We start from the raw sequence: 26829 nt of genomic DNA on the forward strand, positions 1-26829 counted from the left end.
CAAAGCTGGTACAAGACTATAACAAGGCCATTGGGAAGGATAAGGAGGTGGTTTAATATAAATGGTTGCTTGAAGCATTTAAAGTTAAATCTGACCCGAACAGAGTGAAAAAAATCGGAAAGAAACACGCTTACGACGAAGCTCTAGTAGCTAGAAGAAAACAGTACAGAGCAGAACTGACACGGATTCAAAAGGCAAACTGCGTTGAGAAGTATGATCTCCGGAGGAAGTGTCAGCAATCATATAAAAACTGGCTACGCTCTACCCGATTCCTAAGAACACCATGGGATGCAGAGAAAATGCTAGCTGCAGTCTCAGCAAATACTACACAAAGCTTGTGGGACTTATTGAATAACAGAGATCGCAATCAATCAGCATTAGGTGTCATGTTTCGGAGGAGAATTGGCTTAACTACTACACCCGGTTGTATGAGGGGAAACCAAGAAAATGCCTGCAGAGAAGATCCACGGACAAACTCCTTGGGCCCTTGAATTCGATAGAGAAGAAATTGTAATCTTAATAAAAAAACTCAGCGCCTCTAGGGCAACTGGCCCCGATGGCGTCTCGAATAAGATACTGAAAGACAGTTGGGAAGATTGGTCGGATGTAATATATGCGCTGTTCCAACAAATAAAACAAGCTAGGCAAATCCCCTCCTCTTGGACAGAGGCATATATTGTCCCATTCTATAAAAAAGGATATCGAAGCAGCCCAAGAAATTATAGGCCGATAGCGCTGTTGGACTCTATTGGCAAGCTATTTGCTTCTCTCCTTCTAAGAGATCTAAAAAAATGGGCGATCCAGGCGAACATCATGGATGAGCGACAAACAGCCTTCATCAGTGGAGTAGGAACTGGTCTAAACCTCTTCCTGATCAACCAGTTGAAAGCCAAAGCCTTGGAAGGAAAGAAAGCTACCTATTTAGCTTTTTTTGACCTCGAACAGGCTTTCGATGAGGTAAATCGGGAGCGCCTGTGGATCAAAATGATGAACTGAGGATGCCCGCCAGATCTTCTAGAAGCGATCCAAGCCTTGTACACCGGCACTACTATACAGATTCAAACGACAGCTAATGGAGGGCTGACAAGAAAGATTGAAACTTCCCGTGGAATCAAACCGGGATGCGCCTTAGCCCCCTTTCTATTTGTCATGCATATGGCAGATATGAAGACCTCGCAAGATCTAGTCCATGCTTTCCCTCCAAAGATAAACGGGACTGAAGTGCTGTGGATGCTGTATGCGGATGATGCCGTACTGGTTGACCAAACGCCCATAGGACTCCAGCATCGAATAGTGGCTTTCAACAAGTATCTTGTCGAAAACGACATGAAAATAAACAACAAGTAGTCAATGGTCCTAATAATGAAGTCCTGTTGTGGGAAAAAAACGTCAGGGAAACATTTTGCTTGGTCGCTGGAGAAGGAAAAACTGGAGGTGGAGGACACAACTTTATACCTTGGGGTAAGAATAAATAAAAACTGCAATGAAGAAGGGCACTATGCATTAATCCGGGAAAAGCTAACGACTCTGACCAATCAAGGGCTAGTTATACACCGAAGGTATGGAAAGTTTTCCATGACGCCCATAATAACCTTCTATAAACAAAAAGTTGTGGCTGTAATCACTTATGGGGCCGAGGCCCTGCTAGCCCTACGGTGGGAAGCCTGGAACTTGTGTGAGTCCTACTTTTGGAGGAAAATTCTACGCCTCCCAAATTCGCTGTCATTAGAGCTTATAAGAACTGAACTAAGGCTCCAATCCTTGGTATCAACTGAGCTGTGGAAAACTCCATCGCTCTACTTAAAATGCATCCTGGATAAGCCACCTAAACCGTATGATATCCTAGCACGGATAGGGCCCTTAACTGGAGATACGATACTCCAACGTTGGAAAAAGAAATGTAAGATCATTTTGGAACAGTTCGGAGTCCCTGACGATACCCTGAAATCCAATCCAGACAAGGCAAAAAGAACCATCCAGGAAAAGGATTGGGAGGAAACTCCAAGAATCAGTGCCATAACATTATATGGGAGCGAAAAGGCTTAAATCTGCTCCCCCTTTACCTGGCAAAATTTCCATCAAGCCACTATAGAGACCTCCTGTTGAGATGTAGACTTAATGGGCCTCATCACGACTTGGGCGGTAACGGTAACGCTATTAGCGCGGGCGGTATTAGCCCTACCGCTGAACTCCCCGGCACTAATAGCGCCAGATCACGAGTTTGGCGGTAATGTAAGTCCCCATTCCAACTGAGCCTATTCGGGAATGCCCCATTCCCCATTGGGCTCAATGGGGAATCTTCGTGCTAATACCACCGGCGGATTTTCCGCCGGCGGTAATAGCGTGAATTTTCGGCAGATTTCCCCCCAGCTCAGAGCTGGGGCAAAATCCGCCAAAGCCCTGATTCGGCGGACCCTTAAATCCGGCGGTAATAGCGCTACTGCCGGATTTAAGGGTTACCGCCGAAGTCGTGATGAGGCCCAATATCTGGAACTCCAGAGAGGTGAAATGGAGAAGAAAGCTTATGGAAAAATCAAAAGCTTACTGTAGATTTTGTAAAAACAAAGACCATTTGGAAACCATCAGACATGTGATGTTAGCCTGTCCGGCCCTGACATCTAACCGCTAGTCAGCTATGGGAAGTTACACTGTTAACATCTCCGAGGAGACGGAGGAGGAGTATTGGGAGAGATTACTGAATGTCGAAAAGGTTGGCAAAACATTAGATGCCCTAAAATTTGTCGAATCCCTGAAATTGGAAATAGACGAAGAAGAACTTGAGGAGAATGAAGACCCTGTGGGCATATAGTACCCACAAGCTTTAAACCAGCACAGGAATAGACTTTCACTTACCTATTAACAATGGACATCTCCGAGATGTGACAGTAGTGAAGACGGTGAAATGTTAAAGGTTTAATCTGTTTAACCAATAAAACATACACAAAAAAAACAGATTTAAATCGAAAAAAGAAATGAAGAGATTCCAGAGTGATGAAGGCCTAACACTGCGGAAAACATCGAATAACCTCTAAGACCACAACCCACTCACATATAGTTCAAGAGCAGAAATTGAAATTTCTCTGTTCGAGAATCAGCCAGTAATCCCAAAACAAACTTATGTTTTCTTCAAGGAGTCTTCTTATACCTTGCTAAACATTTTAGAGCTCAACATATGCAAGATATCCAAAGCTGGTCATGTCTTCAGATGGATTCCTCCTTCTCAAGCATGGTTTTCCCTTGCCTGTTATTTTTTACATTTTGGGAACAAGCGTGGGAGACCACATGTAAAATATTTGATGTCACATTACCTCGAGATCATCATAATTGGCAGCGTTAGAATTATAAACCATGATCCCAGCTGTTAACTCTGTTCGTTGTGGTAGCAGTTGAAACTACGACATCTAAATTGAAGACATTTCAGGAATTACAATTCAACATATGGTGTGTGCAGCATGCAGAGAGGCCAAAGTGCAGATGCAAAAGCTCCCAATGTATTCTACAAACACAATGCACAAATATCTCCCTGTGTGTGCTATCTCTCCTGCTCCCGGTTGACTTATTGCCCTGTCGTATGCAATATAAACCTAACTAACCAGCATTACAGAAACCTCCTCGAAACAAACTAGCTGGGTGTTTGTATCCTACATATTAGCTTGCAGCAGGTGTGGACTGTGAATCAAAAAAAGTCCTGGAAATAATGTTCAAAGTGGCCCTATATCACACATTTTCAGCAAGCCCAACCCTTTTCCTATGGGGACGTTTGCAAATACCACCCAAAAGAGGCCCATGGTTCAGCGGCCTACAGGGAAATCTCTAGAGTTCCCTATAGGCCAGTCCAGCCCTGGCTTGCAGAACGGTAACTGGCACGGGGAAGGCACTTACCATGCACATATGTCTACATCATGCGACTTCCTGTCCTAGTCCCTGCAGTTCTGGGGTATCTCTTCTGATGCATTCGTTTTTATGTTTCTTGTAATGGCCATAGAGGCGAACTTGGTAAAACTTCAGTTCTACTTATCGCTCTTCATTTTCATTTGTTCTCAAGATATTAATATTATTAAAGTTTCATTCAATTACTTCATAAAGCCTACTTTTTACATTAGGTGATTACTCATTGAATGTAACGCTGATTTATTTTTGATGCAATGATTTTGTAAGATTACAGTATTTTTCTGAGATGCTGTGTTTTCTACGATATTTATTAAGTATTTTAAACTATTTATGGAGTTTAACATTTTAATAAGGAGTGTGTATTCTACTAGTCATCCAGGGGTGTTGCTAGGTCTGGAAAAGATCTGGGTCCTACACTAGTGTCAGGACTGTTTGGATTCGGGGCTAGCTAGCCTTTTGGTTGTAGATCCAGAGCTTCTATCCGGGGTTACAGCCAAAAGACCCGGGGCTATAGCCCCCTAAGCCCCCCCCCCCAGCAATGCCTGAGTCTTCCATAATATATATAATGGCCCGCCGCCAGGATATAACCTGCAGGGAAGCAGAGGGCCATAATGTGGGGAAGGGTCATTTTCCAAAGCAATAATGACCCCCTCCCGTGTCCTATAAGGCTATTAGCATATAGTGGTATTAGCAATACATGTTTTAAAATGTTCGTGGTGAAGTAAGAATGTTACTTTAATAATGAGTAAAGTAAATAGACAAAGGTGTTTTTGTTTTGTAGTATTTAAATAGGGTTATCTTAAAAAGTTGGGCATTTAAATTGCAAAAGGGGCTATACTGGAGTGGAGTTATCATGAGCACCATCTTCTGTCATTTGTATATAGCACCTTTCACCATTGGTATGGTCCCAACGTGCCGTAGGTTGGACGCGCGTCCTTGGGGGACCGAGGTCCATGTAGGGGGAATTTGTCAGAGGAGTTTAGAATGCGTGTGTGCATTTTAGCCAATACGAATGTTGGTAGATGTGGCCAAGTCCCTGCTAGACACCCATGTGGAGCTGGCATGTGGATGGGTGCAGAGAGGTGGTTTGGGAGAGTGTGCGAGAGCAGGAGAGTCATTATATGTGCAACTACAGCAGATTTTATCGTGCGATAGCCGCATTCTTATGGCCATGGTGTCGTGCAGTGTGCCTTAGAGTAGTGCAAGTTGGGGAAGGGTGCTGAAAGGTGGCCTGGACAGTGTGTGAGAGTAGGGGGAACATTACACCAGTGGGTTCAGGAGCTCTATAAATAACATATATAATAATGTAATGAAAAAGTATGTGTGCAGCTAGACCGAATTGTATCGTGGGGACCAGCTGCATGTTTATGGCAGAGGTGTTGTGCAATGTGCTTTAGAGTAGTGCAACGTTATGTGTGCAGCATGCATACGGTGTAATGTAAAAGAAAACAAGAAAGTTAAAGGATTTCCCCATGTTTTAGGTCGCTCTTTGTTGTATTCAACAGGGTGATGCAGCGGAAGAAAATATCCTACCAGAGAGGAAGTGTCTTGTTGAAAATAAATCTTTCCTGGAAATTGCATTGTTGCTTCCCTGTTTGGTTTCGAATGCAGAATGTTCAGAATGCAGTCCATACCAGCAGTTACAGACTGAACTAGGAACATTCTGATTGGATGAGAGGTCAATACCGATCTCTATGTGCTAATATGTTTTATTGACTGCATTATTAGATTACAGGATGATAATTGTTGTTCTGTTTATAGAGGAAGTTAATGTATTCGTATTGCAAATATTAAATAAATACATGAAAATTAAGAAAGGTTGCATCAAGCCGTAGCAGACTGCTCACTTACCTTCACCAATGGGGGTATCCTTGGCATCCCACATTCCTCTGAAACTCGGGCAGGTCTGCCATCCATATTTATCAAGACCACATTCTATCTCGGTAAGACGTCAGATGTGGCACTGGTTGGAACTCACCCTGGAATACAAAATATGGCACTCTTGTGTGGTGTGCTAAGCCTTATTTATTTATTCATTGTATTTGTTGACAGCGCCCAAACCCGTAAGTATCACAGCACTGCTTTCCCAAGAAAACACAGAGTCCAGTGATCCAACTTCCAATTTCACCTTCTCAGAGTGGCACTCTGACTGCTAACACCTGTCATCCATATTGACCAAGCGTGCTATAACGCATTTGTGAAGAGACACAGTGCTCTGCATACCGTACTTGCCACCGACATGTGAAATACCGGCTGACATGAATGTATCTTTTGCCACCAAACCACCTACCCACATTTCTTTTTTCCCCCACCTGAAATAAAACGACCTTCACCTCTCCCTATCGTTTGGCACTAGACACACACCACATTCCCAATATGAGAGCTGTAACTAAACTGAATATTTTGCATTATCTACAGTAGTGGGCTTCCTCCAAGATGGCACCCCATTTTTGAAAAAAGAGAGCAGCCTTGTCGGATGGGTTCGAACCAGTGCTCCACTTTTTTTAATGTACGCCGTTCTGACCTAGAATGGCCTACAATTAAACACACTGTTAGATTGAAATGTGTGCCAGTGTTTTGTGAACTGTACACCTCCACTTCCTCTCTCACCCTCCTGCAATTGTGCTGGTCCATTTCATTGCTGCACAGTGCTTCTGAGTTGGTCCATTTCATTGCTGCACAGTGCTTCTGTGTTGGTCCATTTCATTGCTGCACAGTGCTTCTGAGTTGGTCCATTTCATTGCTGCACAGTGCTTCTGTGTTGGTCCATTTCATTGCTGCACAGTGCTTCTGAGTTGGTCCATTTCATTGCTGCACAGTGCTTCTGTGTTGGTCCATTTCATTGCTGCACAGTGCTTCTGAGTTGGTCCATTTCATTGCTGCACAGTGCTTCTGTGTTGGTCCATTCCATTGCTGCACAGTGCTTCTGTATATAAAGATCAGGCTGTCCAGTAAGCTGAGCTGTTTCCCAAAGTTATCTAGGCTCACCTTCCTGACACCTGCTGGCCTAAGTAGGCCACTGGAGCACAGAGAAGTCGTGGGACAGGGGCGTGGTGTATGCAGACCTTTCCTAAAGGAGATTAACAACCGCCCTAAGAGGAGACCAGTCTCCTAGCTGCCCCCAGAATATGCATAGGTATTCTGCAGGGCCCAAGTATTGCTTGGGCAGCAGCCTAAGGCATGCAGTCTCAGGAGGGAACCTACTGAGCGCCGCCCTTCATGAAAGTGCCTTCAGGCTCACCCACTTATCCCTACTATAGAACTGTCTACTCGTGGCCACCAGAGCTGAGGGGCCGCAGGGCAGAACATTTGACACACTGGTGCTTACATTCTAGAGCTACAGCCTCAAAGGCTCAATCTATAGTTCTCACTCTCAGCACTGCGAGTTGGTCTTACTGTGGCATAAAGGATATACAAGTAGCACGCAAACCATGACCTTACTAGCTGTACCCAGCATTCCATGTGCTGACATAGTGATTTCTCCCTTTGCTGCTCTCTCTGTGTTCCTATTTTCCTGTCTTTATGTAGCTCTCATGTTCTGTCTCTATCTCTCGGATTCACTCTTGCTGTCACTCGTTGCCTCTGACTCTATCAGTAAGCGAGAGTCACGTGGTCAGGTGCACATTTGCTAGAGCCATTTGCTGACAGCAAGGCAACCAGAGAAAACATTAAGATATCTTAAAGGAGGGGGAAAAGGGTGATTTTTTTAATGCTCAAAAGTAAAATGAAAGCAACAATGATGGAAGCATTTCCCAAGGTACGTTTCCTGCCTGTTATTTGGAGACATGGATTGTCATTGCGTGTGTCCTATAGGAATGTCAGCATCACCTTGAGGGGACATTGTCCTTTTAGGTTGAGCTGAGGGGGTGGCGGAAAATTCTCAGCAGAGTTTCTAGTGTTCTAGGATACCTTGGAAGGGACCTGAGGACCAGGGTGCGATGCCTACAATAGTGTGTTTTATTTTCCACGTTTTGTAATTTATAGAAACAGATAATTGGTTTGCATTTGAGTGCCCACCTTTCCAACAAAGAAGCACATCTTCTGAGAGAACAATTATGTCTATTCTCTGCAAAAGAAGATAGTAAAAAAGGAAATATACTAGCAATCATAATAAGCATGTTACAGTTTTCTTACTGAGCAACTCACATTATCAAAACCTAGAATAACTATATAAATTAACCAATATATCTGTGCTAACAGGGTTGTATGTGTGAATCACCAAATACATAATGCACACTGCGCCTGGTCTCATTTCATTTTTTCACAACACTCACCCTAACATTGAAGTATTTGTAAACTGAACCATATATTATCATTCAGGCAGCCTCTATATTCGGATGTGAGCATAAAATGGCTGGAACACCTGTCCCTCCATTGGGTTCCGGGGCTATACTTATGGTTTTGGGATGTAACATTTCTCTCCCATTTGGAGTGAGACTTGCTTGTTTGGAGAGCTTCAGAATTGTGCACATGCCCAGTCTCCAAAGTACAGACATCCTTAGCGAAGTATCCATATAGAATGTGGTGATATTGACATAACACATGCGGCCCCATGGAGAGGATCTCAGAGTTGTGCCGCAACTGCACTCCAAGATAAGGGTGCAGTTGTATGAAGCCCTGCCAGTGACAGTTGTGTTTTATACTGTTATGGGTTCCTTTGGGATAGATAGTTGTGTCTCAGACACAGTAAAACACACATTGCCCCCTCCCCCACCCAGTTAAAGATAATGTTATAATATAAGTCATCTCTACAAAAGAAATTGTTATATTTCCACAGTGAAAGATTCAGATTATCATGTTTTTTGCCTGCATCGTTATTTACAGTTTATCCACCAGGCCCTTGCAAAACATTTTTGGAGAATCTTGATGCCTTCCTCGGTAGTGAAGGAAGTAAATACAAGGAAATACTTCTGATGGGAGAATGGAATATCTGGCTAGATGAACAGATAGAACCAGACTCTAAAGAGCTATGGGAGCTTCTGACTACCCACGACCTTTACCCCCTAGGGGTTTAACCCTCGCATATAAAGGGACACTGTTTGGATGTCATTATAGCTGGAGGGAACTGTGCCCTTCTGAAGGACATTATACCTGTCCTTTGGTCTGACCGTTTTGTGAAGTTTTTCTCTTTGAGTGTATCGAAGGGGGGCAAGGTTAAATTTAAAGATAGACCAGCTATATGCTCTCGAAAAGCCAAGGATTTGGATAAAATGTATGGCTATGACATCAATGAGGCACCATCTGCACCAACATTGCTCCCTTAAAACCCCAAAATAAGAGAGTATCTAATCCCTGGTTCTCACAGAGCTTACTCCCTTTGCGAAAGTTAGTCAGTAGGACCAATCGGAAATGGCAACAGAAGCAGACTTTAGAGAACAAAGCTGGGGCTAAGAGTGCATTAATGAACTATAAATTGGCTATTTTTCAAGCCACAAAAGACAAAACAAATGCTAGTAATCTTCCTTTTTAAGGGAATTGTTTTCCACCATTTCTAAATTTTGTAACCCTAGTTGTAAAGCGATGTCGCTGGATCCTTCTGTGGTCAAGGCCAATCTCTTTAACTCTGAGAAGATTGAACGCATCAAGGCTGATATTAATCTGGCTGTTGCTATGAGTCCATCTGTGCCTCTAGACAATTTATCCGTGGTTATTATGACTGACCCACAGAGCCAGATTCCACTGTCTACTTTTAATTTCCATCCAGTAGTAGAAAATGACATACATCAACTTTTGGAGAGCTTAAACCTACTATTGACTCTTTATCTCCTCTTCCGGCCTATGTAGCAAAGCGATTGGCACTGGATTTGACTCCCTTCGTGACCAAGTTGGTCAATAAGTCCTTTACATGTGGGTCCATACCGGACAGTTTAAAGCATTCTATTGTTTCCCCCTTATCGAAAAAGCCAACATTGGATTCGGAGATCCTTCAAAACTATCGCCCTATTGCAGGGCTACCTTGGCCGGCCACAATTCTTGAAAAGGTGGTTACTGGCCAGCTGCAGGAATTTGTAGAACATGAAAAAGTTTGTATTGGACAAGTTTCAATCGGGATTCAGACCAAGTCATGGAACTGAGACTACTCTCCTAGCTGTACAGGATGACTTGTTAAGGGCCGCGGACCAAGGCGAACTTTCCATTCTGGTAATGTTGGATCTGTCCGCAGCCTTTGACACAGTGAATCATCACATCCTTCTTGAGCGATTGCAGGAAGTAGGAAGAGTTTCTGATCTTGCTTTAGGCTGGTTTATGTCTTTTTTTGACAGACCATCAACAACAGCTGAACCTTGGTCAGTTCCTGTCAGATTCCATTAAGGCTTAATTTTGGAGTCCCGAAGGGCTCATTACTCTCACCTTTGCTATTCAATCTGTATATTCGGCCTCTCCTGGAAATCCTGAGACGTCACGGGTTGAATTTCCACTCTTAAGCGGACGACACTCAGATTTTCATTAAAGTTGGCAATTTTGCGGAAGCATTCTGCAGATTGGGGTAGTGTCTGGATGAAGTAAGCGGACGGATGCCTAATAATCAATTACATCTTAATGCGGCTAAGACCAAACTTATTTCGTTCGGACCTCGACATCTGCTGACCACAGCTAACCTCAATCAGCTCCTCCTGGACATCAAATGGAAGCTGCACCACTTCCTCTTCCAGAAAAGGCTGCATCACCCAGTCATTAATGCCTGCATTTTATTCAGCAAAGTATTTATCAAAGCTGGACCTTAATGTTGTTAGGTGACTTGATCAGCATTGAGTAAAATAACCTTGTAAAAATAAAATGCTGCTTTGCATAAAATTAAAGAGAATTTTGGGATTATCAGGCACAGTGAAGGCCCCTCGTATGAAAAAGGTGAAATGCCCTGGCACCTCCAATTTGAAAAAGATGAAATGCCCTGGTGCCTTCCCTGGTCACTGCTGCTTCAGGAGAAATTAGGACCATGGGGTCTTTTTTCTACTAACTTGTATAGAGTCCCCACAGTCCTCATTTTCCCCTCGCTTAGTGTAACCAGTCTTTGTAATTAAAAGCACACATTTTAAGCACCTGGACAAAAACAGAGAACTAAATACATTGCTGAGCTAAATTAATTCTGACTGGCAACATGTACACTGTTTCTCCCCACCTACCACCCCCTCCCATCTGAAAGTAGGGTAGTATGTCACTAATGAGCCATCATTAGTGATTTCCTGCTCTGCATTCAGATGGGAGGGGCTGGTCATCCCCGCAAAAGAAGGGGTGTTCTGTAATCAGGGCAGTTTCTAGCCAACTTTGGTCCCCGGGGCGAACCACCAGAAACATCAGAATGCCCCCCACACACCCACTGACTGGCACACGTCACTCCCAAACTACACCTCTGTCGTGCAACAAAACCCCTCCTTTATGTGAATAAATAATTGCTATATAAATGAAGCTGGTTTTATTACATTGTCACCTGCTCTTAGGGAAAGCCTTGCCTGAATGCAGTTTCAAACTGTCCGTACTGGCACACTGCGGTGTGAACAGCCTACTGGGGTCCGAGGGCCCACTGACCTGGCCCTGTGTTGCAGGTGTTCTGTTTGTACCACCTCACTTGTTTTTCGCAAGGGGCAATATTAGACTAATCATATGAATTATATTCTGATAGAAGGATACCATTCCAAGATGGACAGTCTGGTACACTCTTATTGTACTCTTTGCATGCTCAGGTACAGTCAAAAGATGGGCTCCATTCGATCTGTCAAGTAAACCTGACAGAGACCCAAAAACGGTGCTCACCGGCTTGGACACAATTAAAATATAATGATACATTTCTATGGAGAAAAAAGAGGTGCCCAAGAGGCGTCCGATCGATCGTCAAACACTTGACGAGGAGCAGTCTTGGAGATGGATAGAGATGGATGTCAAGAGCACTAATTTTGAGTGATAAGGAATAGAGCCAGAAAGCAGACAACTTCTGGAACTTGGCAATAACATCTTGGAATACTAGAAGGTCTGCACACCTCTTTCAAGGTTTACCTCCGGTGTTAGTTGACTTGGAGATACTTTGCCTGCATGAAACTTGGCTGTTGCAAACACTGCACTTAGATGGCTATGCTTTATATCATAACAAAGCGATAAAGGGTGTAGTTGGCAGAGCACCCTCGGGCCTTGTGACCTTTATAAAACATAGTTGACATTTAGAGACTGTCAGAGTTATTCAGCCAAACCCCTACATCGAAATTATTATTTCGTAAAAGGACAGACCAAATCAAAATTATCCAAGATCATCTCGTCCATTTTAACCTCTATTGGAACCCAGCACACAAACAAAAAAGTGCACACCTTTGTAGACGATGTGACGTGCAGCATAGACGAGATGTACCTAACTTTGAAGGAACCTTTGATGGTAATCTGTGGAGACTTGAACATTGACTGCCTGAAATTCAGCTAAAAAGCTGTTGAAGGCCAACTGAATGGATGCAAAGAAACAAGATGGAGATACAAGCAATGGACTAACGAGATGGAAAGCAGACATCTTCACATGTTAAATGGACATGTGCAAGGAGATACACATGGAGAAAAAACATGGCACAATGTCCCTTTAATCGCAACATTAGACTACTTGTTTGCCTCGAGTAACTTGTTACTGAAAGTATCATCCTTAAGAGTCGCCTGCACCCAATTTAGCGACCATGACCCAGTCATGCTGTCATGTATCACGTCAGGCAACCACACAACTAACCAATGGAACCTACGTGTAGAGATAGAATCTGGAAGAAACAGACTGTGAATCAAGCTACATGAAATTCCCCGTGTAACCAAACACTTAGTAGCTTGGTAAGAAATCGATGATTTGAGCATAGAGTATGAGTGCGTACCAACACAATTTAGAAAGCAACAACAAGCAGCCTTCGAAGAGATCTCAGAGTCCTCCGAACATTGCCAACAGTTATTGGAAGTGAAATGACTAGAAAAAGGTAAGCAGAGGTACACAAACTGGATTGCCAGCCACAGAGCACTCATGTACGAGAAGGATGCAGAAAAGATGCAGAACAAATGTTACTGTTGCTGTTGTTAGCAGCGCAAAATACCAGGAATCTGTGGACTTTATTGCATGTCAACAACTCTACCAACTGTCCATTGCAATTAAATCCAAAACATGAAAACCAATAGGTGACATCTTTCGAGAACCTATTCGGAAAATCAAGTAACCCAGTAGCCGATCTCTTTAGTGAAGAACAAAGACAGTGGAGCTTAAAGATTAAATAACAGCCATAATTAAGAGAGGGAGTAAGTCCCGAGCTCCGTGCCCAGATGACCTAACTAATGAGGTGCTAAAAACGGCACCAGAAGAATGGGGGACCGATCTTTGTTACATCTTAAAACATGCAGAATTCAGACGTTAGGGAAGCAAGCCGTAGATGTACCGATTTTTAAAAGAGGCAACGGGGCTGATCCCAAGAACTATCGCCCAATTGCATTATTAGATGTCTTGGGAAAAGTCTTTGACACAATACTACTAAAGCGACCAGGGAACCAAAGCAGAAGTCTTCGACCCCCATCAAACGGGATTTGTAAGAGGAGTTGGATGTAACCTAAACCTCCTATTGTTGAGCCTTCTAAAAATGAAGACCCAGAGAGGCGACTGCAAGACCTATATAGCGTGTATTGACATGGCACGCGCCTTTGTCAGCATTTGTAGAGTTACTATGGAAGAAACTGACTAGGCTGGGGTGTCCAAGAGACTTGTTATTGCCCATTAAAGATTGTATGCAGGAACGTCTCTACAAATTAGGCTTCACCAGAAGGCATACTTGACTAGAAAGATCCTGAACTATAAGGGCCTAAAGCAGGGATGTCCTTTAGCCGCTGTGCTATTTAACATCTTTATCGCAGACATGCGCCATGTGCCAGATCCAGCGCCCTCCTGTTCCCCGAAAATCAACGGCTGGATGGTAGGGTGGCTCCTGTAAACCAGCGAGCTGGTCATTCTAGACAGAATGCTAGTCAGCTTGCAAAGGAAATTAGACATCTTTCAACGTTATGTGGATCAAAATGGCCTGCTACAAAAACATAGATCATGATTTTTTTTAAATAATAGGCCGTAAATCAAGACCACCGAGCTGGATCACTAGTGGAAACCGAATTAGTCCAGTGGATTCAATAAAATTATGAGTGCAAGTACTTGTCAAACACAATGCAGAGAACACATTGAAGGGAAATTAAACCAGTTAATCGCGAAGGGAATCTTGATTGGCTGGAAATACGTCAAGTTTTCCCTTTTTAACGATTCTACAATCAAAAAGTGACTCCAACACTCACCTATACTGCAGAATCCTGCCTGGGCGTACCATGGGAAATATGGGAGAGACTTGAGGGACGCTTTTGGGGGAAAATGTTGCATCTTCCGAATGCTGTCCCGATTGCCATTATAAGACACGAAATCGGTCTACCGTCATTACACGTGAGAGTGGTCTGGAAAACACTGTTGCTTTTCCGAAAAATGCATACTCCCGACTGCCCTGTACCTTTTAAGATCCCTACAAATAAAACAATAACATCTGATTGGTCAGTCAACCTATGGTTTAGCAGATGCAGTGACACTCTGCTAAACTTAGGTTTAACAACTCATGTGCGATGCAGAAATCCAGCTCATGTAAAAAGGACACTCTGGGCTGAGGACTGGAGAGTGACGGAAGAAAAAAGAATGATTTCAAAATTGCACACACTTTCGAATAATCTGTATTTGCTACCGATTTGTGACCCCACAATACCTGTGTAGGTTCCCAATTGTGAAATACAGAGACTTGTTTCTTAGAGTTTGATTAAATCTACTTCATACCAAGGTGGCCCTTCAAAAATACGGCATGGATTTGAGTCATATTAAATTTAGACTGTGCAATACCCAATCAGAAACCCTAAAACACCTAATTTGGTTCTGCCCAGAGTTAAAATCAATGAGGGCAGTATACTCCTATAACCAGCTATTCAGAATTTTCAGAGTTGACCCTGAAGCATGGTGGGAGAATTAATATAGTGGCAAAAACAATGGCCCGACTTACGCCTTGGTAACATTTCTAGAGTTGATTTTCTTTGAAAAATGTCAAGCCAAATTCGAACTCAAACCTGGAAACTAATTGCCTATTTAAATGAACTGCCTATCGTAACAAAATAATCTGATGGCGCTTATAACCCCACCTGGTTGGTCCTTCGATGACTCTGCTTTACATAAACTGCATATTTATTAGGACTTCTGCTTGGGGATGCTGAAGGGTCGTCAACTTTTATTTTAATGTTAATTTATTCCTTTTGATTGACTGATACACTGGCAAACGTTTGTAATAACTAAATTCTTTAATAAAAAAAAATATATGTTATATGCCTCTTGCTCCATGGATGACAAGGCCCTTAATATTTCGGTGTCTATATAGCTGTGAACTCTAATTCACCCAAAATAATATGTTTGTAACAGTAACAATGTCTTGGGAGGATAGCTCAGGGGCGACGTGCTCGCCTTGGAAGCAAGACGGCAAGGAGCAACACAGGTTTTAAACCCCGGGTCCGCGCTTAGAAACTTCTGGGTATTAAGCGCATTATAAATAACCTATCATATTATAGAACTCCATTAGTCAGGCCTTTGTAAACAAGAATCTCTAGAGATCTGTTAACATACCATTTCATTCAATGGATGCAAGCCAAAGAGAGCAGATATTTTTACCCAAGACAATAGCCCCTGTTTCTTACATTTTAAAAATAACCTTAGATGCAAGAATTATAATGCAAACGCATCACAAAGCCATCGTTTTTTAAAGCTAAATTACAAAAAAATAATTCCTGTTATCAATGGCTGTCTGGTCAATCATTAAGTGCATTGTTAAAGTAGCAAAGGAATAGAGAGGTTCATATACTCTTAAACTCGGAGACCATTATGTTTCACAAAGAATGAACATGTTTTCCATTAGTGCTTGGCACAGAAGAATATATTATCAATGTATGCTTTTGTCAAGTTAAATGACATTTTCAAACATCTATTTTCTATTAATAATGATCTAGCCACACACATGAGGATCAGTTGATGTGTAGTCAAATTGACTTTCAAAATGTGCATACAAAGTGACATTTGGAAATAAATCAACAGTTGTGATTTCTGAACCATTTGCCTCACTCAAAGACCAAATTCAGATTGGGATTTAGCAGAAAAACGCACATTCAATGCATACCAAGAAGTAATTGTAAAATGTATATTTTATGCACACTGTGCCTATTTTAGTAACTCCATCATCCATTAAGTGGCAGAAACATAAATGATATCTCCTTATGCAGAATATTCTTATGAATATTAATATGTCATTTTCGCCCCTATCACATGTCCATCTAGAGAATTATTTGTAAAAATTAATATATCCCTTCATTGTCAGCTTTCACTCATAAAGGGGAGTAGTTTGTAGCTGAAACAGTCCAATATGGCAGATACAAATTCAATAGGGACAAAGGCCCTCATGGGTGTGTGGAAGTGAAAGGAATCTATCACAAGGTACATCCAATCAAAAACATTGTGTCAAATGATGCTGCATGGGTGGTGTTTGCTGGTTATTTAAGCTTAACACATAGTAAGAGGAAAGAGTTTTGGGGAGAACAGAAACGTGAGAGAGCCCGTCCGACAGGAGAGAAGCAGATGTGGATTAAAACTAAAAGTAGGTGATGGGGAAATCTCTTCAAAAGGGCATTGTCCAGACTGGACTGAATGCACAGGCCTTTCCCAAAAGTAGGACCAGATTACATGAGCGGGAGTTTGAAGTAGGTGCCCAGACAGGAAGGACAGATTATCATACAGATCTGTCTGATGCCAGTCAGTGCTGCTAACTCTCCTGTGCCTTCAAAAGACAAACAAAAAGTGATTACATATAACCCCAGATTTTTTATAAATTTTTCCCAAGAAATAATTAAATCCCTGTTGGCATTAAAAATATTTAGGGAAACCTGTTTCAGGGTATACCACTGAGAAAGGGCATATAGTGCAAGATGAATGTGCTTTGTGAAAATTGAAACCCTAGGTAGCATCATCATAATAGGGCTGTTCTCCTGCAATTTGGGGTCTCTTGCAGCTTTAGCCATCTCAAATTGAAATGTGGTATAACTCGTCCCTTGATGTGTGTCTGGCATAGTCAATAAAGGAAATTAAATATATTTCCTCAATAAATATATGGAACTGTGATGTTGTGAGTGTGAACCTGAATCCTTGAAAATAGTGAGTGAGTTAGGTTCCGCTGTCTCAGCATTCCAAAAGCAACAGAAATCCCGAGCAACCCAGGACATTACAATTATTTGCAACTAATCCAAAATCATAGAAGATTAGATCAAATGGTGCCCATAAACAAGCTAGGAAACCAATAACTTGTCATAGTGTCCAATATTTTACATTTAAATTAGCCCAATAATTGGAGAACCATATTCTCAAATGAGCCTATTTCTCCGATGATATTACATGTTAATGCAATCCGAGAAAAATAAGTACAGGGCGTGTTTTAAATTTTCATCAAAGAACGTCTTCACCTTTTCATTGCTAGGGGAAGTGGTTTAAAGTAGACTTAATTCTCTACTGTAGATTGTTTGATTTAATTTTTGTGAAGTGTCAAATTCTGCTTACATACAGTAAAGTATCTTAGCCCATTGTCTAGAATAGTCATTCATATTTGTTTTCTATCGGTGGATGTTTGTCTTAATATACAAAATAGACTAGATATTTTATGTTAAAGGGAAATGATAGTGAGACAAAGTAGGCAGGCCGCAGCATATTCATTCTCATTGTAGTCTGATGTTATTTGTAGTGTTGTACAAAACCAGCATTGCAATTCAGGGGACTGTGGGCTGTAATCAAAGGCCCCAAACTGAAGGTCCATGTGAAAAAGACCTACCTGTCATTACCAAAGGAAAAACAGCATTTTAATTCACAAATCAAGAAGAAATTCAAAGGTCCCTTTAACATGAAAAAAAAGGATTTTTAAACAACACTGACACCGAAATGTGTGTTTGCAGGTAAAAACTGAAGGGCCATGTGAAAAAGGCCTACCTGCCATAACCAAAGGAAAAGCAGCAATTTAATCTACAAAGGAAGATGGAATTCAAGGGTCCATTTCCATGAAAAACAGGATTTTTAAACACTGACACAAAAATGGCTTTGCATCTGTGCTTGAAAGGTAAAGCAGTTTAAATCTGAATAATGTACCCCTGCTAACATAAAAATGTTGGGGAAAAAGACATGGCGCATGTTGAAAAAAAACTAATGTATATTATGTTTTGCATGCAAAATACCACCAAACATTTGAAAAGCAAAGCCCACTTTATTTCCATGAAAAAGTTTCTATAGGCCCGAGGGAAAGTCTTTGTTTGCCGTGGGACAAATGTCACAAAGAACCTTCCCCAAAAAGCCTGGTTTACATCACCTTAGCTATTTTACAACAACAATAAAATGTGGCCTCTGAAATATGTAGAAACCAAGTGTCCTGCTGCATGACCAGAATGTAAGCTATGGGTATGAAAACAGCAGCTACAATTAAGGGAGGCTTAAACTCCAACTTCAAAGAGCAAAAAACCAACTTCAAAGAGACTAATAAAACAACTCTGGTCACAGGCTGGCCCAGAGTGCCAAATGGCAGATGGCATGAGGAAGGCAAGCTCATATTTACACATTTGAAGATTCCGTTTGTTTAAAAGGACTATAATCATTTAGGAATTCTTCTCAGCAGCCATAAGTTGTACTGATTACATTTATGTGTAATTTCTTAGATGATTTCCAGGCGATTCAGGGAAATGTAATGGCCATCTAAAATGGGTTTCTGACTGATCTGAAAATGTTTCAAATTTGGGAGTTAGGGAGCGGGTAGAGGGTGAAATTAAAAATATAGGAAATAGATTGCATGTTCATAACTGTTATGCGTTCTGTGAAAATGATGGAAAATTGTCACACGCCCGGACAATTGTGCCAAGGACAAGTATGCTCGTCCTTTTTGCATAGACTTGGATAATAGCCTGGCACTTAATTCTCCAGGACCAGCTGAATCAGAAAATATATATTTTAGGACAGTTGTTAGTAAAATTATGAAGTTTTGCCACATAACTAGTTTTTTCCCAAAATTTGACATGAGAACAGATAGCGATTATAAATAGGAATTGCCATATGTCTACTCCAGACTTCTAAACCAATCATTTGAGCTGGGCTGAAGTAGGGAGGAGAGAGAAGGGTAACTGCCCACTGCTAGTTGTGCAAACTCTTGCAGGATACTCCCCAAAGATTGTAAACTTGATGGTGTCATCGCTGCTATATAAGGGGGAATGCAGTATGAGGAAGTAGGTAGCTGCTGAAATTTACCATCCGGGGAGCTGCGGAAACTTACCACCTGGCAGCTGCAAAGGAACACCAGAGGAGATTGCTGAACGTGCATCTGGGTGGAACTGTCTATTTCTAGAAATGCCTAAAAGCTGACTGGGTCCTATGGTGGAGAGTGGGAGGCCATCCTTGAGAGTGGAGTGACAAGACTCCTGCTCTATCTTTCCAGAGGGTCGTGACATGCAGCTGGCTGTCCTGAACTTTAAACAGAGGTTTTCAATGTAAGTAGAGTTGCGCCCCTTGTAACCAAAAGTTGGGGGAATCTGCTGGCCTTAAATCCTTTCCCTTTATAGTGGAGGGGGGGGGCAAAACTGTGTAGATCCTTAGCCTATTTAACTAAAATTATTAATTTAATGAATTGCCTTTGGCAGAACACTAGAGAGTGATTTTTGTTAACATTCGAAATTAACAAAGCTCACTTCCCATTGTGTGCTGAAAAACTACGGCCTATTATTTAATTGGCTACTTTTTTGGTTTTGCTTGCACCTTTCTTTGCGTCAGTCTTCACATATATGACTTATGCTATTCCCAACAAATAAATGATAGCATTCAAGTCCATCTGCGTGTAGATGTATCGCGGTCCAGATAGTCTGCTTTATTGCAGTCCAGTTAGTAATTGGGGTCAAATCCCATCTGAAAAAAGTCCAATTCATGCTCCAAGTGTCGAGTCATTTAATTGGGTAATCCTTTTTGTCCTGTTAACCCTGACTTCTTTAAGGACTCTTCCTTGTCCTTGTTCTTACATCAGTCCAATCTTTGTGTCCAACGTTTCCCAACACAGGCCTTTCAGTAGAGGGTGGTCTGAAATCCAAAATTCTTCAATCATCTTAATTTTTCTATCAGACTTCCCAAACCCAGACCAAGGTAGTGGGGGGGGGGTCTAAAAACAAACTTCTAAATCACCCTTTTATTTTAAGCCATATGTGTGGGTGAAATCATAAATGCCATATGCATTCGTCCACATCTGAAAAAACCAAACTGCTAGCCTTCTAAACATGCAGGAAAATTCTAAATTGTAAAGCACTACCTTTGTAAATTGTGTTCACTGACTAGTGCTATTTCTTGAAGTGACATTTGTAGAAAGTAAAGAATTGTGATTTGTGTTTTTTTCAACTCACTTGTGTGATTTATTTATCTTGAGAAAAGTGTATTGTGTTGTGCCAAGGATAAAGTGGTGTTTGACATTTCAGTGTTTCGTAACATCTAATTCAAATAAATAAAAATATCTATTATCTCAATACCCATGCCTGGTTCTTGGCTTAGTGTGGTACAGGGGGAAAGCCTTGGTGATATTATATGTTGTTCAGACATGGCTAAGTGAACTCAATATTACAGAAATCACAGTATTTGGTGTGGCGCTTTAACGGGGGAATAGGTCCTTCCAATGTTAATAGCTATCCTCAATAGATATCATTCCAGGACCACTTGCATTTCCTTTATTTGTTATTTGAAATAAAAGGATAATATTCTGAGCCTGTTTTCTGTCCCAGATTGTGTGGTGAGATGTTGCAATGGAGGGTATTATATCAGTGCCAATTGTCCATCGTATATGAACTACTAAGAAACAAAATGTACATTCCATAGAAATATTTTATTAAGAATGACATCCAGAAGAGCAATTAAACTATAATTGAAAGGATCCTCTCGGGAGCAGTTTTTATGAACAGGGATCAGCATGTCAGCATGAATTCATTCCAGGAGGGCGGCTAACTAAATGTGTCAATTATATTATCACATGACCTTTTCAAAATGAGCCCCATAAGAATGGATACTTTCTCGAAACTAGATTGGATAGGGCTTCCATTCTTTGGTGAGTTGCCTAATTTCAGTAACACAAAATGTATGATTTTAAAAAAAGAAATTGGACCATATTTTGCCTCTCCAAATAAAATGTAACCACCCATTTTCTGCAAAGGGCTTCAGTTGAAGTTGATCTAAGTCCTGGGGATAATTATTTATTAGGGCCCAAACATTATTTTTCTTTATTTTCTTTCCAGATCCTCAAGCATGGTTTCTCATTTTTAATTAATTCCCATTTTTAGTTTTGTCTTTTAGGCAGTGCTTTAGCACCACCATACTCTGAAATTAGGATATTGGAGTAGAGATAGGAGGAAGATGGCTTATGAGGAGGGACACAAAGCTTGTAGCTGTTGTTTGTTTATTTACCAACCCACTGATTGCTTATGGACATGCTAACCCCTATGGCCATTCCTACCAGCTACCTACCCATCCCCACGCACACCCATCCTTGTGGGATCTCTTTGAGCTTGCTTTTTCAAGCATTAACATCACACTTAGTACTTGAAGTGCCTGCCAGAGATATTTCAAAGCAGTCTTCTCAGAGCTAATGGCTTAATTGGGGCTGTTCGAGTGCCAATAACACACTGTAACCTGCAAATGGTGTAATAAAAATAGCTTAACCAAGTGTGCCTTCAGCCACTTGATTTATAAGCAGTGTGTGCATCCTGCGCCGAAGTCCTGTTAAAACCAGGCATTGGCAAAGCCAACCATTTTTGTGTGTGTTTCGGGATTATACAGGCATTTGTCAGCCACTGCTATTGGTACTTGCACTACTTTTCAGCTGCTACCATTAATGGCAAGTTAATGCCATTATGGCAGTGCCTGGCAAATGCCTTTTCCGATCCTACCCAAAAGCCAAAACTGTTGGCCTTGCCAATGCTTGTTATGTATGGTTTTAACCATTTTCTTAATTTCTGTTTCATTTTCCTTCCATGTTTCACACCATAAAGCATCACAATGAAAATTCTGAGCTTCAGTAGATATCATCTAACATCTAAAAGACTTCTTTTGCTTTGTGATCTCATAATCAAAAGGGGGTACATCTGCTCTGGAGGAGAAAAAGCTTCCAGCGACCCTGCTAACTGCTGAATATGCCAACCAACAAAAGTTTTAAAAGGTTTGGGGTCGTAAAGTCAATCAATCGGATCTCTATCCTTTGACACCCTTTCCGGCACTAGAGCAAAATCTAAATTCAGCTTTTTCATATTCTATGCCAAGGTTGTCCAACATACGGCCCGCGGGCCACAATGCGGCCCGTCAAGCCATTTTATGTGGCCCGCAAGGCCGTATGTTGGACAACTCTTGAGTTAAAAAAAAATAAATTTAAATGTGCCTGTGCGCAAAACTGTAACTTCCTCTGTTGACCACATGGGGTCAACAGAGGTAGTTACAGTCCTCAGCCACGAAACATTAATTTATTTATTTATGCAATGTTTGTCGGATATTCGACAAACATTGCATAAATAAATACATTTGTCAAGAAGATCTTGGGACTTGATGATGGAGGAAGGAGAGACTAATTTGTATCACGGCATAGTGAGGGTTACCTTGGGAATACCATTCATTTTCAGTGAGCGTGGGTCCATACAATTGCCCACTACTCCCACAAACTATGAACAATGGGATTAATATAGTAGCAATTACTTTGCATTTAAATATCCCATTTCAGGCAAGTAGGACCCACCATGCAAGAGAGGAACAGGCTCCGGCCCAGACATGCCCGTTCCTCTCTTGCATGGTACTCCGAGGGGCAAAAGGCGAGCCGAGATGAAGGGAGGAGGTGGTGAGGAGAAGAGAGTGCTGGCCCGGGCGAAGGATTATGTGGACAGGTGCTGTGCAGGAGTTCCTCTCGGCGTGGGCAGCACAGTGGATTCCTGAACCCCTGATTAGCCGTGGGCCGCTGCTCAGAGGGCCATTGTGCGGAGTTACTTTCAAGGTTTGTCATCTCTGGACATATGTTTAGCAGGGGTTTCGGCGACACAGCCTGTCTGCCCCAAAAATCGTTCTTTTGAATTGCGAATGTCACTGAAGATGAACCTTTATCAGCTGAGAAACTTAACCTTTGCAGTGCTTTTTTTCCTTGTCTCGAGACAAAGAAGAACAGTGGGAGCTCAGTTACGTTTACCTCTAAGCACAGTGTGGATTGATGAAAATGTCCATGCATTATACCAAGTACATTGGACATTATAGATGTGGCCAGTGGGGTATCAAAGCATGGCGAATACCACATGTACAGCACAATATGTTAACCTAGTAGTGCCCCAATAACACACTGTAACCTGCAAATGGGCCTCAGTGGACCACCTGCCAAGGTTTCTGGAAGTTGCTTATGATCTTGATCTGTGATCTATGATATGATCTGATATGATAGGTTATTTATAACGCGCTTAATGCCCATGCAGCAGTGATCCCAATCATAAATGTGAAACAGGCAAGCCCAACAGTTATAACTTATTTTCACTCTTTTGGTAGTGCAGTCTAAGGGCAGCCTATACCCTTGAGGAGAGGTGTGAGCTGATACAGTTGCAACACAAAAAACAATAGTACTATGTTCCCAAAATACCTTAGTTCTTGTCTTTCGGATCTCAGCAGAGCCAGGCTTTTCAGCATCAGACCAGGAGCATGGGTGCCTTTGCGCTGGGCTGGGGTCAAGTCGGAGAGCAACAGTGATGGGCCCCAATGATGCAGTTCTGTTTGGCAGTGGTGCTGATTTGCGGGTAGAAAACCCTGGGAACAGTAGGCCGTGCCAAGTGGATGGCACTGGAAGACTCATTGACCTCTGGGCCCGGACAAGGGAATACTTGCCTTTGGCGCTGTGCAGGCTCAGCTGACACAACACGGCATCTGGTCACGGCAAAGATGTCAAAGCTTCAGCATTGTCATTCAGCAGAACTCTGAGATTCAGGGGTGGTGGAGCGTCGAGGTCCAGGATGATTATGATGGTGTCAATGGGGCCAGCGCTGAGCAGCTCCGCTCAGGAGAGCCATGGCGCGTGTGGGGCCGAGAGGCCAGTGGGCAGACTGCAACAGGCCTGCTTGAGCCATCCTGCTAGTTATACAAATCTCGGGCCGAGCAGGCCTGATGGGAGAAAGGAACTGCGCTACAATCTGCTCTTCTGCTGGGCTCTGCCTGCTGGAGCTTCCCCCTACACGCGGGACAGGCAGCTCTGCAGATGCTCAGAGCTTCCGGGGGGTGGGGGGTTGGGGTTTGGGGCTGGGTCAGGGCCTGCCTTCTCACCCTTGCTTAGCAGGGCTTCCCAGAACTGACCCAACCTCTGCCCTCTTGCATGCAACTCATACTTAGCTGGCAGGGGGGAATCTGATCTCAAGGGCAGATCTCCCAGGGTGAGGTTTACCCATTGCACATCGGATTTGCTGACCCCTGCTATGTTACCAAATGCGGTATACACGACTGCATTATTTCTGGTAGTGGGGGACTGCGTTTGTGCTCTCCCCCTGATTTATTGGTGAAAGAAAAGGTAAAGTGTGCACTAGGCCTGCTAGGTTGCATACTTTAAGATTGTGCTCACATTGCGTTTCTTCAATTAGATTCACCTTTGGGTGATCGCTTTTCCACATTTTATCTGTTGAATTGAATTATGCTTCTTTCATCACCACAGAAGTAATGTGTATTACAGAGATAAGCTGCCATGTGTATTGGGCACACTGCACATGCTCAGGCAGCATCAATCATGCTTTGTACAGGACAATGCTGGCCTAAATATGGAACAGCCAGCATAGACATGTTGCTACAGGGGCATATTTTGGGTACAACCAACATGACAATGTGTTACATCAGTGACAGTACTGTCTTACACTGTGGACACATTGATCATTAAAATGTGTTGTGTTGTAAAATGTTCTTTTCTGCTGTTGGTGAAATGGAATTTTCATGTTCCCCTTTAGAACTGATTGTAAACTTATGGCTTTTTGGTCAGCTTTTCTGCTGTAAAATGCACCATTTCAACCCCCCCCCCCCCCCAAACTGTCCCTAGAACCTTGTAGCTCACTCGCTACGCTCGGTTGCCTCCACTATTTCAGAAAAATATTAACACATAGACACTGAAAGAAATCACAAGCAACTAACCTTTGATCACTGCCCATGATACCAAAAGCTATCTTTGGGACTGCATGGCTATCACTGCCTGTGATGCTATTGTGTCAAAGGTCACACAATATCGCTTTTTGATATACTGCTTTGGGTGAGGTTCTTGACTTTTGGCTCGCCGGCCCACTGGGTGACAAAAAGTTAATGCTTCGGCCCCACATTCAAAAAGGTTGGACAAGCCTGTTCTATGCAGACCAGGTAAGTCAACTGCCCCTAATATTAGGGCCCACCTCCCAGATAGTGAAATCCTTTCTGCTCACTGAAGTTCCAATCTTAAGGGCACTCCATTCCGGGCGTGATCACTAGACCTTTCAAGAGATCACAAAGCGTATATCACTAGTAAAGAAGGAACAAGACATGTATCAATAGTATATTGTGAAACCCTTATCCTTGTGAACCTGTTAAACCTTCCCAGTCTGTCCACAGGGACCTGCCTGTTTAGCATAATTTGACTCAAGGCATTCTATGCATTCACCCAGACTATACGTAGTGTGTTAGAATTGTGTTGTTTAAGCACAGCATCAGTTACTAGATTATCTTGTAAGACTCAGTTATCCCCAGGCAACAGATAATTTGGGGGTATCTTGCATTAAGATTGGCCATAAAATCTACCCTACCATGTAAACACAGCCAGACTTCCTGAAGAGCTACACTGTCATAAACTAACATTGAATCAAGCACCTCTCTCCTTCCCACACATTTCTTATATCCCTTTGTGTTTAAAGAAAGTAGGTTGACAGTATCGTCTAAGGGGTTAGGGCCATTGCATAATTTGCAGTTGCAACTCCTTAGCCATTTAACAGCAGTTCTGTTTAGGCCCAGTCTCAATGTCCAATATATAACGTTCACATTCCATTAGTGTCTGCTTGCCTGCTCCGCTGGGGCAAACAACTTTAAGCTTCCACATAGCTAGAGAGCCTGCTCTCCTGTTACTATTTATGTCCTTACCTACTAAGTGCTCATCCACCCCAGATTACATATTTCACTTGTATTTTGGGCAATGTAAGGGAATATATTGAATGCTGAACATAGAAAGTGGGCAACATGGTCCATATTGAGTATAGTAATTCCCCCATTTCAACAGGATCTTTACAATGTTCATCTTAGAATGGTAAGGGAATTCAACCAGTGTTAGATATTCCATCCCAATCACTCTAAAAGGAGGGTAGTTCATCAAAATCCCAAGAATATATGACCTATTTAAAGGCATAGAGTCACAGCCTGGAAAAACGCTTCCATCATAATTGACACTGTACTGGGATTCGGTTTCATTCTCCATAGACGGGTACTAAAAATTGCCTGTTACAACCAGAGACTTCTGCAGCATCCTCATCTTTACGTCATCGAGAGACTCTGGGTGTAAAATGGCGCCCTGCGGATTCTGTACACCACTAATCAATTAACATGGTGCTGGACGGATAACAGCAAACTGGTAGTCCGCACATGACTGAATACTTTCTGAGTATTTTGCCTTATTCTTTTCACCCCCAACCTTCCCCAAATGAATCTCAGGCCCTGACACTGGGACCCTGTTTTTGGGGCATCTCTTTCTTAAGGCAACCAACCTTCTCTACTTCTAAGTTATAGAGCCATTGTTTATGGGCCTCATTACGACCCAGGCGGTAAGTTACCGCCTGGGCCGTGACTTTACCACCATGGCGTAAACTACGTTTACGCCATGGTGGTTG

General features: G+C 42.3%; 1 non-coding gene across 1 annotated transcript; it reads left to right on the forward strand.

The window, feature by feature from the left end:
- Positions 1-24329: 24329 nt before the first annotated feature.
- LOC138490631 (U1 spliceosomal RNA) lies at positions 24330-24491 on the forward strand. Its single transcript, XR_011275567.1, has one exon. It is a non-coding gene; the product is annotated as a U1 spliceosomal RNA (small nuclear RNA).
- Positions 24492-26829: the final 2338 nt, after the last annotated feature.

This window comes from Ambystoma mexicanum, chromosome 9 (assembly GCF_040938575.1).
Source record: "Ambystoma mexicanum isolate Mex_15411 chromosome 9, UKY_AmexF1_1, whole genome shotgun sequence".
Taxonomy (NCBI): Eukaryota; Metazoa; Chordata; class Amphibia; order Caudata; family Ambystomatidae; genus Ambystoma; species Ambystoma mexicanum.